Raw genomic sequence first — 14,411 nt, 5'->3', positions numbered from 1 at the left:
CAATGGAAAGAGAAGGATCAGACGTTTACATCAGGAGAATGTTGGAAACCAATTAAATAATCTGTGAAATGCATATAAATCCAAGAAACCCTGATCTACTAAAGCATTTAGAGGTTTTTATGGCACCAAAACACTCAAATATTCTTCATTAAAGAATTCTGTTTGGTAGAGACTTGATGCAGCTTTTCCAATATACATTTAATTTAGACTGAAGGACCAAAAACTCAGTTTTATCCCAAAAGAAACAAAACTTGAGTGCAAAAACCAAAATCTCAAGAGACTAATACTAAATGGGGCGGACGTATCATTGGGCAAAGGTGGGCGATCACCTGGGCCCTCCCACCACCTTCAGTACCTCACGCTGAATACTTAACCAAAATTCTAAAATAAAAGCCAAAGAGAAAGCAAGAAATTCTGTTGCACACTGCTCAAGGATCTTGCTGGATTTGCTTTATATTTTTTTCCTTCTGTAAATGTAGAACTTTATTTTCAGGAAATTACAACTTTATTTCAATTTTTGTAGGTAAAATTACAATATTTTAAAGTCCCCATGACATTTACTTTTTTACATTCCCAGTAGTGCTTTAATTATGATGTTTTTAACCAAAACCCCACAAACTTAATGTCTTAAAAAATATTTTTCATGTTGATCTGAAGCCTTTTTCTAAAATGTCCTCTGAGGGGGCGTGGCTATTGGAGACCCGCCCCTGATCCCCTCTGTCTGATTCTCACTAGTGTAAATCTTCATAAAAACATCCATCAATCTGGGTAACGTCCAGCCGTATGGTTCTGATCCGAGGAAGTGAAGATCGTCATGGACAGAACTTCCTCCAAAATCCTGATTCTTTCTCCTTCCAGTTCACCAAAGACTCTTTTAGCTAATTCTCCAATGTTTATTGACTGTGATCAATACATTCAATCATTGGTTTCTCAGAGTTCTTGATAAAATAATCAAAGCTAACATCAAAATGCTCTTTCATTGATTTACAATCCTTTCCAACTGCGGTCAAATGAGCCGCCGTTCACATTTCCGTGGTCACATCAAGAAGCTCCGTGGAGTCTGGTGGAGATTTTCCAGCGTTCTCAGTCCTGCTACCGTAAGTATTGGATGAAACTCACACCAAAAATCCAGTGATGCTGATTTGACCACAGAAATGTGAACGGCGGCTCATTTGACTGCAGTCAATGTGAAGATACCATCTTCTCTTCTCCAGAACCTGAACTAGACACTAGGAACAGATGAGGGTTTAGTGCATGTGCAGCAGAGCTGTTGATGGAAAGAAGATCATTCATTCAGACAGAGTCTGTCCAAGACAGTTTGATTGATTTAAAAGGAGAAATACTCAGAAATGTAAAAACTAAATGATTTCTTATCACATTTGTTCTCTTTCAGAAGGTAAATGACACACAGACATGTTAAAAACTTAAGGAACTGGATTTTCATCGGAGGAGGACTTCCAGTCATGTATTTGTGTGATCTTGTTTTTATGAAATGTGAATTTTTCTTATAGTTTGAAAACTATTTTATATCATATTTATTTTCTTTCATGGTTGAAAAGGAACAAAAGGTCAAGCATGGGGCAGAAAGTCATTTTGGGAATTTTTCTTTTTGATTGTTTCCACTCCATATCGAACATATGTCGTATATTTTGCCATCTTTAGTAAAACCTGACTAAAATGATTAAAATAACCACTGCCCTGTGGTACTGCTCGCCTGGGGGCCCCAAACTGCTAATCAGAACATAAGACAGCACAGGTTTAAATCCTGGAGGGGAAATCAGGAAACAGCTGTAAGGATAACAAACTCACACCTGCTGAGTGACCTCAGGGAGGAAATGGAATGTAATTTGGATGACTGGCTGCACGGTGGCGCAGTGGTTAGCGCTCTCGCCTCACAGCGAGAAGGCCCCGGTTCGAATCCCGGCTGGGACCTTTCTGTGTGGAGTTTGCATGTTCTCCCCGTGCATGCGTGGGTTTTCACCGGGGACTCCGGCTTCCTCCCACCATCCAAAAACATGCTTCATAGGTTCATTGGTGACTCTAAATTGCCCCTAGGTGTGAATGTGTGAGTGACTGAGTGTGGGATTGAGGCCCTGTGATAGACTGGAGACCTGTCCAGGGTGAACCCCGCCTTCGCCCTTCAGTAGCCGGGATAGGCTCCGGCACCCCCGCAACCCCGAGCGGGATGAAGCGGTCAAGAAAATGGATGGATGGATTTGGATGACTGAACAACATTATACGAAGTCTAAAAACACAAGTAAGAATCAAACACTTCTGATGTCTGTCAGAGAATTCTGCACATTTTCTTTTGAGGAAATACAACATTTTTTACCAAAAAACAGATTGACTTTGGTGAAAACACTTAAAGTTGGCAGAACCTTCATCCAGACTTCACACGGACCTGCAGGACTCCACAGTTTTATTTGTGCTTGTTTCTGCAGGATCCCTTTCTCTGGTCTCATTTCCCGCTCTTTTTCATGACATGGTAACAAAAACGTGGCTAAACTGCAGGCTGGATAGAAGCTCCATGTTTGGTTTCATGGAGCCGGATTAGGATGTCACACAGCACTTCCCTTTTATTCGGTCTTCTCCCTGCAGAGTTTGAAGCCATCACTCTTTCTCCCCTCACAGCTCAGCTGGTCCTTCCATCCTTTCTCTTTCGTCTCGCTGCGGTGAAAACCACTCGTGCTGAAATAAGAAAAGAAAATATTAACTGACAACACAGTTCATTTTTCACCGAGGTTCAGAAAAAGGTTTAGCACGGAAACAGCTGATGTCTTCTTTTTCTCAGACTTCTGGCAGCTGCGTGTCGGTTCCAGAAAAACAGTAACCTTTGGTCTTTGTTGACTAAATGTTTAAAAAGAAGAAAAACAAGATTTTTAAAAAAGAGAATACCATTAAATTATTTAATTCTGACGTCAGGTTCTTCATTTGCATTTCCTGGAAAAGCCTCGACACAGCAGGAGAATTAATAAGAATTCACAGAAAATAAACATCTCGTTATTAAAAGTCTGTAATGTGAAGGTCTCATCCACATTCTCTAGTAATGTTCTATCATTAAACTTAATGAGAATGGGAAAAAATCTTCTGTGAAGCTGATGGTTTCATGGGGTTAACAGAGTCTGTCTGCAGAGCGCGGCCTGCACGCCGTGGCTGAGCAAAATATCAAGCAATCATTCATGAATTAGGAGGAAAAAGACGTCTGGGGTCGTGACCTTTCCAGAATTCATTCAGAAAATATCAGCTTTTAAAGCGTAATTCCATCAAAGATGCCAAATTTTATTCTTTAGAGACAAAAGTTATTAAGACTTTTTTGTTCTTGAGCATATTGGATCAAAGCCTTTAATGACATTAAAGATTAGTAATCTTCCTTTTTTCGTAGATTTATTCACATTTTCTTACATTGCGTCTTTAACGGTTGGAGCATTCCTGTGTACATGGTAACAGGTAGAAGCTCAAACAAAAACAGATGACAAGATTTTACAGAATCAAACAAACTCCAGAACCTGGAAAAGAAAAGGCAACATTTCCAGCCTCATTTGAGATTATTTAATCTGGATTATTTGACGTCAGGAGTCAATCGTGACTCCAGATATGACCTCACACACCCTCCAGCAGGAGGTCCATGCATCCACTATCAGGGCTGTCAAACTCAATCACACAACGGGCCATAACCCAAAACACACCGTAGGACGCGGGCCGAACAGGATCAACATTTATTGACTCTAAAACTAGGTTTTTAAACCTTTATAAACATAACTTTTTGACATAAGTATGACGAAGATACATAGTATTACCTGCAATATTATAGTGTGAATGCTGTGAGATGAATTTGGCCTCTGAAGATGCTGAAAATGATAGCTAAAAAAGCTGAAGCTGAAAATACTGAAGCTGATAGCTGAAAATACTGAAGCTGATAGCCAGCTAAAATATTAGATAAATGCTAAATTAGCCTAAAAAGACGGAAAAAAAAAAAAAAACTTAGGTTAGCCAAAACAGGTAGCACATGGCTGAAATTATAGCTAAACTTCAAAATACCCTTAAAAAAACTGTAAAATTCATAAACTATGCAAAACAACTAGCATGAAAATAGCAGCCTAATTCCAAAACAGCCTATTTTTTAAAGCCTAATTTAGCCAAAACAGCTAGCATGTAGCTGAAATATTAGCTAAATTTGAAAACAGCCTACAAAAAAAAGAGCTAAAATAAAACACTTCTGTTTGTTCAAAAATAGAAAATCTGACTAATAACCTTTGAATGTACATTTTGGTTTTGCCTTTTGACCTCAGATTGGTTTTTTTTTTATGGTACACAGCGATCACTAATCTATCCAAATGTTGCAGCTCGACTTCATTAAACTACGAACTGCTTCACGGATTGCTGGTGCATCATGGGTAGTATCATTGTCACAGCCTCATGGAGTGATACGTGATGTTTTTCAACTGTTTGTGATTGGAAAGAGTAAAATTTTAGTTTATTTTTTTTTACATTTTACTGCCTAATTTTTTTAGTTTCTATTTAAAATAAAAACTTTATTTTTATTTAACCCGAGAGCCACAGCAGAGGGCTGAAACAGCCACATGTGGCTCCAGAACCTCAGGTTTCAGACCTCTGTCCTAGAAGATGACTGGATGAACACATGGATGATGAATCGTTTTTGTTTTTTGTTGAACAGTGATAAGCAGTGATTTATTTCATCTTGCAGAAACTGGCTGCAGCCGGACGGAGGAGCATAAATCAGTTTGCTTCTGTTCATTTTCACATCACTCCAAGTTCTGGCGGAGGACAATTTTCCAATCATCTTAACCAATCAGCCTCAGACGTGACATTAGTTCCAGCTCTTTCCTGTTATTCTAGCTAAAGTGGAATCCAGAAAAGCCTCCGTTCTTTGTTCACATGCAGCCGGCACTTTAATTCAGAACTGTTAAAAAGCCAAAACCGGTCGACTCCGTCTGAAAGGAAAACCCCTTTTCCAAAGGTGGAGCATTCATAATTGATGGAGTAGAAGAGGAAACAGGAGAAGGCTCCTTCCATGTCTTAAACAGTTTGACAAGAAGCTGCTGCTGCTGAACCAAACCAAACCTTCATGACTTCATAAAAATCTAAACATGTTAAATTGTTTCTGCTGCAGAGAAAATGTGGAGCTTTTTCCACCAATCTGTCACTCATGGATCCTGAACTCCAGAGGCATTAGAAACAGTAGAGGCTGGTTCATTTAAAGCAGAGAAACCTGGTTTTTCCATTAAAGTCACCATCATTAAAGACGGGGTTGTCAAGAAATTGAAATCTTTACAAAAATAAAGAGTTGAATTTTGGAGGTAAAATGTCATTCTCCAAATCTGCCAAAAAATAATCTGTTTCTGCTCAGAAAGTGTGAAAACACAGAAGCAGAAATCATTTCAGTGAACCTGAAGGTTTTACTGAAGCAGTGAAATAATTTTCTGTTTTCCATGTAGAAGTCTACGGCTTAATTCACACCTGGTTGTAGTTTGCAGTAATCAGCACGGCTGCAGTTCGCTGCTCATTGTTCTGTCTCTATAAAAGTCTCAGTTTTAGAGATCAGACTCTTTTCTCTTGTGACAAATCCGTTTGGTTTGTGGTTGTTTTGGTTTTAATGTGCTTAACCCAACAAATGTTTTCCATGAGTTTATTTAATACAAATAATAAAAATAAAAATCCTGAACTGTTTCCTGTGTTTGATCATAACTAGAAAGAGAACTATTTACAAAACCATCCAAATGAAGAAAACTGATGTAAAACATTTATTTCACATGGACACAAGCTTCAGGGACTTTAGGCCTATTTTCTGAATAAAATGGAACTCATAAATAGTTTTTTGTTTCTAGAATTTCTGGACATTTTCGTTTTCTCAGATCCCTTTTTAAAATCAGAATCACAAATGAAACCTCTGAGTAAGCTTCTTTATGACCTTAAAACATGAAGATCTTGGAAGCAAAGTCTTCTCAGCTGTTCCACGATGAACCCTCGTCTCAGGAATGAGATAATTTTGATGAAATTTGAGGCTCAGATGATCAGAGTGAAATCTGAGAATGAAATGCTGCAGGACATCCCAAATGATTTCTGAAATCATTCAGGTTCTTAATTTAAAAACAAACACAAAATATAAACTCTGCTAATCAATTACATCCTTTTTCAGCAATGTTGTAAACCATATAAGTGGTAAATGTTTGTACTTGTATTACACTTTTCTACCTTCCTTGAAGGCCCAAAGCGCTTTACAGTCACACACACATTCACACACAAGCTTAACCTTTTTATGTTTCTGTAACTCCCCTCACATCTGCTACTAAATTAGCTAATAATTGAGATTAAATGTTGTCCGTGGTTAAAAATGTTGTTTAGCTGCGTTAACGCTGATGTGTCAGAGTGTTCTGCCCTGATTCTGCAGTTTCCTCATCTGCTTTTCACCACTTGTTCTGCAAATACTAGATAGAATATTAAACATCAGGATTAAGGCAGACGATGTCCTCCTTCAGAAAAGTTTAAGATGAACTGACCAGGATGGAAACCATCAGGTCAGTCTGCCACCAGAAACCTCTGAATGTTCCGTCAAACTTCTAGATTTTTAATAGAAAACACAATTTGGTTTATTTATTTGAAAATGTCTGGAGTCGGCACACAAACTCTTCCTCCTTCAGACCACGTGGATCACATCAGACTGAAGGAGGTGGATGGTTAGATAACTCCCAGTCCACTTCCTCCCTGAATTCACAGGCTGTGCTGCTAGCTATGACTTCCACGTGTTAATAGATCTGAGTTATGGGGTGTTCCTGGTCCCGATGCGGGGTAAAGAGAAGGTTCCTGTGCTGCAGTGAGCCTCTGGCCAGTACTGTGACGATTCCCCACTGAGCGAGTCTCTGGTTCTGGTACCGCTTCCTGCTCGAGGGTTACAGGTCTCCCTACTGCAGACTGATGGTTACTAGGAACATAATGTTCCTGAAAAGATTGTGCTGGTAGTTGTATCTGTGGCTCAGGTTCTTAACCCAATAGAAATTAGGATGAGTGTAAGTGTCAAACATGCTACCAGGTTGGTAGAGGAGAGTCGTCTCCCTGGAACTCTCCTGTGTTTGTTGAATTTCTCAAATGGTTATGGCCGTCATAACGGGTCGAGGTCTTTATCAATGACCTCCCATCCAATGGGGCTCAGCAGTTCTCCATTTCAGGGCCTGATGGAGCTCATAATGAGAGATGCTTGGATGACATTCATTCACAAAAGCACATTGGAGGATCACCTGCAGAACTTTGGAGACGTTTTAGCAAGAATAAACGATGTTGGAGCAGATCCCAAAAAGTGCATTTTATGCCATTGATTATTTGGGTTTTCTAGCTAATGTCTACTAAAAATTCACTGAACAAAGTGTAGAACTGGTCTACCTCTGACAGTTAGGGGGTTTATTCTCTTAATAAAGGGGGTTTGTGTAAAGAACATGCAGCGTTTTGGATCTTGGTCAGTAAAAATGTTCTGTCTGACCAGACCGTCGAGTACCTGAAGAACGCCGTAACCACGGAGCCGATGGTAACTCTGATCTAACTGTGAGGGTCTACACTGTCTGGGACTGCACTACAGTGATGGCCTGGAATACGTTGTGACATTTGCTCGTCGGGCTCCTTCACAAACTCAAACTGTGGTCGCCCTTCACCGCCGTTATTAATCACCGCCCTCTGCTGAGGCTCGGAAAATTAGTCATGGACAGTGACCTTTCTGATGACAGGTCCAGTGGGTTTTGGAACTTGACCCACTGAACTGGACAGTCACCCAGAAGAAGGTTCAGAACACAGAAGTGCTGAGGAAGGGTCTAGCTGGACTTTATCTCCTGTTTTGATGAATGTAAACGTTTGGTCTTCAGAAGGTGTTTCTGCTAGTGACTAGGAGTGTTGATGTGTAAAACTACATCTTCTACAGAGTGAGGATGACATCAGTGGGGTGATGCCCCCCCCAGACACATGAGAGGATCGTTGATGTCTTGGAAAATTCTGGAGTGAATTTGGCCTCCGATCTATGGTTCATGGTTTGTTGTTTCAGTTGGATTCTTCCATGAAGGAGAGACACAGTGGTGGAGCCTTCAGCTGTGGTTCCTGACCTTGTGGGCGGTGCCATTGTGGACCTTCTGCTGCATGCTAACCGCTCATCTTTAATGCTGTGTTGTACGCTTTATTTTCACTAGCATAAAAGGGTTCATTAACATTCAGAGACGGCAGTGGTGTGAATAGGGATTTTATTGTTGGGTTTTATCTGGTGCTGGAATGGTATTTCAGAAATCAGAAAAATACATTTTTTTCTCCCTTAAAACAAATTAATGTGCCCAAGATGCTTTATTTCAATCTTTTTTTTTTACAGGATTGCCGTTCGCTAACGTAAGCACATGTTTCTCTGCTCATCATACAAGTGTTTTTTCGCTGCATTGTTCATGTCACAGTGATCCATCAGGTTGCTGAATGCTTAGATTTTGTTTTGAAGTAAATACAAACTTAGTTTGCTTTGCCTTCGACGTTCTGACTGAAGCTCCGCCCACCCTCACGGCTACACCCATTCTTATGAGCCCGCCCACAGTTACTGTAAAGGAGAATTGATTGGCTAAAATTGCAAATAAAGTGAATAGAAGATAAGGGATTGAAGTGTCGGACAAAAAGCCAAAAAAGAATCTCTACAATCTGTTTTTATGAGGTACTGGCAGTAACTTATACTTTGGTACCAACTTGGCACAGAGTTTTGACATCCATCCATACGAGGGAACAGAGTCCTGCCAAACACACAAATCCCCCTTAATTATATTTTTCTTCAGTCTTGCTTTCTTTGACACATCTGGATTTTATTTTTCTCAATTTTGGAGAATTGATTTGACTCAACTTTCTGTGTTGGATCCTCCTGCTGCTCTTAGCCTCAGTTTCATAGACAAAAAATGCCGAGTCAGGAAAAGCTCCTCACTCACACCATGAAGATCCGGACGTACTGACGACTAAATCACAGCATTTATACACATCACACACTTTTTCTTACTGAAATTGATTACTTTCCTGCATCCTAAACTGATAGCAGCAGGGTTTATTAAAAGAACGTCTCTGTAATCTGCACCTTGTCATACCTCTGCACAGTTTTAGTAAGAAAAATGAGCAGCATTACTTCAGCAGATTAGGAAGAGTTGAAAAGTGTTTCTCTTGCCTTGAGGCCAAGCTTTAAGGCTGAAAGTGGAGCCCTGTACCAAATTGAAAACCAACTTCATCCCCTGAGCTCTGGCTTATCACCGACATGTCCGGAAGGATCTCCCCGTCCACGGCCAGGTAGACGGTTTAGGTGTGAAAGATAAACTTAATTCAATTTAATCCACTTTTAATTTAAAACTACAGTATAAATTCTAACAATTACAACATGAGAGAATGGAGTTGTTGTTAATTTAACCTAAAAATACCCTCAAATGTGCTTAAATTGTTAGATTTCCATTTTATATTTACTCATTTATTTATTTATAAAGCTGGGGATTTTCAAAATATCTAATTAAAAATGACTCTGCTGAAGCTTTTTGTTGTGACACATGCATATTTGTTTGATCAAAACATCAGTAAAAGAACTAGTTATGAAAAAAACAGATGCAATCTGGAGAGAGTCAAAAGAACCAAACGTAAGTGCTCCAAAGCTCCACAAAGTGGTTCAAGGAGCATTTGTAAATAAAGATACAACACAAACGACTAAAATATTATTAACACAGCTTCTAAGTCATTATTTTTTAGAAAAAAATGAACTTTAACAATTTTTCTGCTCCTGTTTTTACGTGGTTTGGCTCCTATCATGATTGTAACTTGTGTGTTTTTGTCTTGTAAATATTGTTTCTAATGAATTAAATAAATTGAGACAAAATGTTTGTTTTTCTGACACAATTTGGAGTTTTCTTGGGACCCAGAGCGACGGTTCCTTCATGTTCCTGCTGTGACATCTGCACCAAGCAGGAGACTAGAATCCATGAAGTTCGTTGTCTAATTTAAACATACAAAAATTCAGTGTACCTCCTAAAGGACAGTAATGGACATAGAGCCGACATGATGCAACACAAATACTAATCTTACCGCGGTTTCCTGGATAATCCCTCTCAGCCATGCCGTCCTGGCAGAGCGGGGCGTTTTGGAGGGACAAACGGCGTTCTGAGGACTCTTCTAGGTTAATTACCCCCCGAGGAACCGGACGCAGCCTCTGTATCTTCAAGGCCTTTCTGCTTCTGCAGCGCTAATAGAAGAATACCAAAGAGTGATACTCAGCCGTTGTTATAGCAACACTACCTCTGACATTTTACAAGGTGCTGCATTCAAGTATTCAACCAACAAGTGAACACTTGTGTCTGGACTGCTGAAAGCACATTTGCATATCTCAAGGTTTCTTCTGCAAAGACTTGTGGGAATTCCTGAGACGACTGATCGGAATTCAGGATTCTGACTTCATCACAGAACATCCAGGAAGTCGTATCTCTAGAAACAATAGATTTCTATAGGAGGATGTGACCAGTTTATTATCATATACAATTAGTCTAAAAGAAGCTGAAACATTTTTTCTTTGAAGTGTGCTGCTCTTTTGGGAAAGAATAAGATGAATGTTTGGATTCTACCAGAGCTAAATGACTCCATCAGCTCCAAAATGTTTTACTGTTTAAGTTTTAGTTTCCTATCATGTTTTTAATGCCATGTAGTCGCCAAAGGTTTATATTTTTTTCTTTTTTATCTAGTTTTGTCATAGTGACCTTCTGGTATTTCCAGTTTACAGAAATAAGCTTTAAGCTGCACACGACTGCACAATAAAGGATGCATGTTTAGCATGCTCTAGTTGTAGCATGCTAAATAGCCCATACTGTTTACATTGGAGAACCAGTGTTTTATTCATGTTTTTGGTACTAGTGCATCTCCTCCTCCTACAGTTGGAAGAGGTTTGGTGTGTGAATCTGGAGAATCTTGCTCCAGACTTCTTCTCTCACAGCTCTATTCGGATGTTTGAAAGACTTGGAGTCAGAATTCTGGTGAAGCACAATTATTAAGTTCTCTGAGTGAAAAAGAATGCCGTTCATGGATCGGTGAGAGCGTCTTTTCAATAGCTGCACAGCAGAAGAACTCTCTCAGCAATAGAGAATACAGGGATTTTAAAAAAACATTAAAAAACTGTCGTGTAACACAGAAAAACTGTCAACATTAACAGTAAATGTTATCATTTCAGTTGTGCTCTTTACCATATTTTTTTATCAATTATAATCATTGATATTGTTTATCAATAATAATTGTCAGAAATGATTTGATTAGATTCAGAAAAGCCTTAATCGATTTGATTTAGATTTTTTTTTTCAATTCTTTCGATTCATCAATTCAATTTCCTTTCATTCAATTTTGAGTTTACACAGTTATACACTTTTTTTTTAGAAATGCATGAATAATCTATATATGTTTTGCATATATTTACATTAATCTGATCCAGTTCACATCCTGTAAATGTTTCAGTGAAATAATGAGATTGTTAATATCATCCAGAGTTACATGGATTCTCTAAAGGAGAAGTTCTAACTAAAATGTTCAGATCATTAACATTGTAAACATTGTTCTGCTTCTCCTGGAGGACGTTTCAGTTTGACCACTAGGTGGCGATCACAATATAAAATTACAGTTTATTCCTGAAAAGAAGAAAGAATGAGGGGGAAAAACTGTTATAGACTACAAATGGTTAATTTAAAAATACTTTCTTAAGAGTTTCGAAAATTCATGTCTGAGTTTATAAAGATGTTTATTTAGTAATAATAATAATAATATAATAATAAGCTTTATTTATAAAGCACTAAAATTGCCCATTCAGACCCAAAGTGCTGTACAAAAAGGGCATAAAAACATATGAAGAATCAAATAAAATAATTAGATCTGAAGTGTACAATAAGATGCTTATAAGATTACATTCTCAAAACAAAAACACATCACCAAAAAATAAAAACACATTAAAAAGAGAAAATGGAGTGTAGAGGGATAAGAGCGAGGTGACCCCTGTATGAGGATGCATGTTTAGGTTCACTTAGCATTAGCATTAGCATTAGCCGTCCTATGGGAAATCCATCATTAGCATCAAGCTAGCAGACTTTATCTTTATGTGCTAAATCGATCAATATTTTTAAGAATCGATTATTGATCTGTTCAGCTTAAATCGATTATTTGATTTTATTAAAGCAGCCCTAGTGTAGTGTGTATTTATGGTCCTAAAACATCAAAGCAATAAGAAATTGCTTTGATGTTTTTTTGGTTGACATTTTAAACATCTGTCCAGGGACTACAGATGAAGATGATTTTAATGTGCACTGTCCCTGAGAAATAAACAAACACCAAATCAATCGCTGATTGGTCAAAGTTGAACCTGGTTCAGCTTCCAACGTGTGTTCAGTGTGTTCATGGAGCCTGAAAACGGACTTAAGAACGTGGATGGAGACTCAAGCACAATTCTTCAGAACGTGGAAGCCCAAAACATTCCTTAACAGACTTTTTATTGGAAGTAGACGCTTGAACACGTGTTCCTGAGGGCAGTGTGCACGTAGATATGTAGAGAAAACTTGTTAGATCCCATGGAATAAAGAAATGTTGAAGTGGTTTTTAAGGGCTTTTAATCAACAGAGCAGAAGAAGGTGCATGGAGAGGTCTGCAGCTTCTCTGCTTGTCAGGAGGGACATCAACTATTATACAATAACAAACAAACTGACATCGCTGTAACAGAAAAATATCAGAAGGTTATTCTGTGTTTGTGGTCTATTTCACATAATTGTATTTTTTTTAGGAAGAATGGGTCTGGGTCTTTATTAAAGGCAGAAACGTGAGATTTCACATCTAAAAATGGACAAGATGTTCTAATGAAATGAAAATGTTCTAACATCATGATTAGAATGTCCTGGTAAGAAACAAACTGTTCTGTCTACAAAGGTCGCTCATTAAATGTCGAGGATGAAAACAGAAGAGGAAATGTATCATTTCTATCACAGCTGTACTGTAGCTTAGCATGAATTACCTCTGAAATGTGGAGTTAAAAAAGAACTTATTAACACATAAACTGCTCACCCGTCTGATAAACTCAGTCAAATGGAAGTTAAAAACCTTTTTGTGTGTTTGTGTTCCGCTCAGTTCTCGGGTGTGAGGTGTAATCCAAACAGGAAACGTTTGAGGTATTTTCTACCACAGGAAGTCTGAGTTTGTCTTTTTTACTGACATAAAGTGAGAGTCAAAAAGTTAAAGTCTCACTATTTGTCACGCACCTCGGTGTGTGAAATTTGTTCTCCGCATTTGACCCATCCCCTGGGGGAGCGGTGAGCTGCAGACACAGCCGCGCTCGGGAACCATTTGGTGGTTTAACCCCCCAGTCCAACTCCTTAGTGCTGAGTGCCAAGCAGAGAGGCACTGGGTCCCATTTTTAGAGTCTTTGGTATGACTCGGCCGGGATTTGAACCCACGACCTTCCAATCTCAGGGCGGACACTCTACCACAAGGCCACTGAGCTGGTCAACATTCAGAAAAAGACGGTGAAACTGCAAGTGAGATCATTACAGGTGTAGATTGTTCCCGTTGGGTACACAAACTCCATGACATGATGTACATGAACATCCAGGAGCTTCGATTTCAGACGGTGAAGGATTTGTGTTTTACGTGTTGTTGTTGGGAAATATTTGTTAATCTGGAAACAAAGACTGTAACACAAAAGTACTAAAACACTAAACACGGGACTGATGACCCAATGAAACTATCCTGACAGCTGAGTTTTGACAAAATGAACCAGAAAAACAGATCTAAGTCTAAAAAGAATGAACGGATAGATACTTTGTAGGTCTTTAAACTCGTTAGATGGCCTAAACAATTAGCTTAATGGAGACAGTAGAGGCTTAAACCATCAGATAAAGCACAAATCCTCAGATCAGTGGCAGCTTTCCCAAGACTCGTGGAGACTAACCTCCTGGTTCCCTGAAAAGCAGCTTAGGTTTACCTGTCCGAGCGGCTGGTGTTAATCCTGCTGCACATTTCTGCTCTGCTGCTTCAGGGTTCCTGAGATGTTTGGACTTCTCTGAAACAAAACAGAACAAGGAGACTTCTCTGTGACAGACCAAAGTCTGTCTTTGTTTGGTTGAAAAGTAGATATTAAAGTTTCCATGGTGACCGTCAGGTTTCACTATAGGCTGCATCTCTTCATCCTCGTCGACTATAACCTCAAACGTCTTCAGAAGCTGAGAGAAAACTCCCCAGATGTTTCCAGATTCTCCGTTTTCTGTTGTGGTCTCTCATCCCTGAAACTTCTAATATTTTCTTTTGTGGAACAGTTGAGATATACAGTAAATTTGTTAGTAAAAGTCCAAGAATAAAAATCTCCTCAGCTGCCCTTGAGAGTGACCCGGATAAACTGAATA

General features: G+C 39.0%; 1 long non-coding RNA gene across 1 annotated transcript; it reads right to left on the bottom strand.

Moving 5' to 3' along the window:
• Positions 1-2,415: 2,415 nt before the first annotated feature.
• Positions 2,416-14,126, bottom strand: LOC112151572. The gene is made up of 3 exons (XR_002920158.2): positions 13,994-14,126; positions 10,081-10,237; positions 2,416-2,688 (listed from the first exon to the last, which is right to left on the bottom strand). It is a non-coding gene; the product is annotated as an uncharacterized LOC112151572 (long non-coding RNA).
• Between the last annotated feature and the right edge of the window lie 285 nt (positions 14,127-14,411).

This window comes from Oryzias melastigma, linkage group LG20 (genome assembly GCF_002922805.2).
Source record: "Oryzias melastigma strain HK-1 linkage group LG20, ASM292280v2, whole genome shotgun sequence".
Lineage (NCBI taxonomy): Eukaryota > Metazoa > Chordata > Actinopteri > Beloniformes > Adrianichthyidae > Oryzias > Oryzias melastigma.
This window is presented reverse-complemented; position numbering and strand designations above follow the sequence as displayed.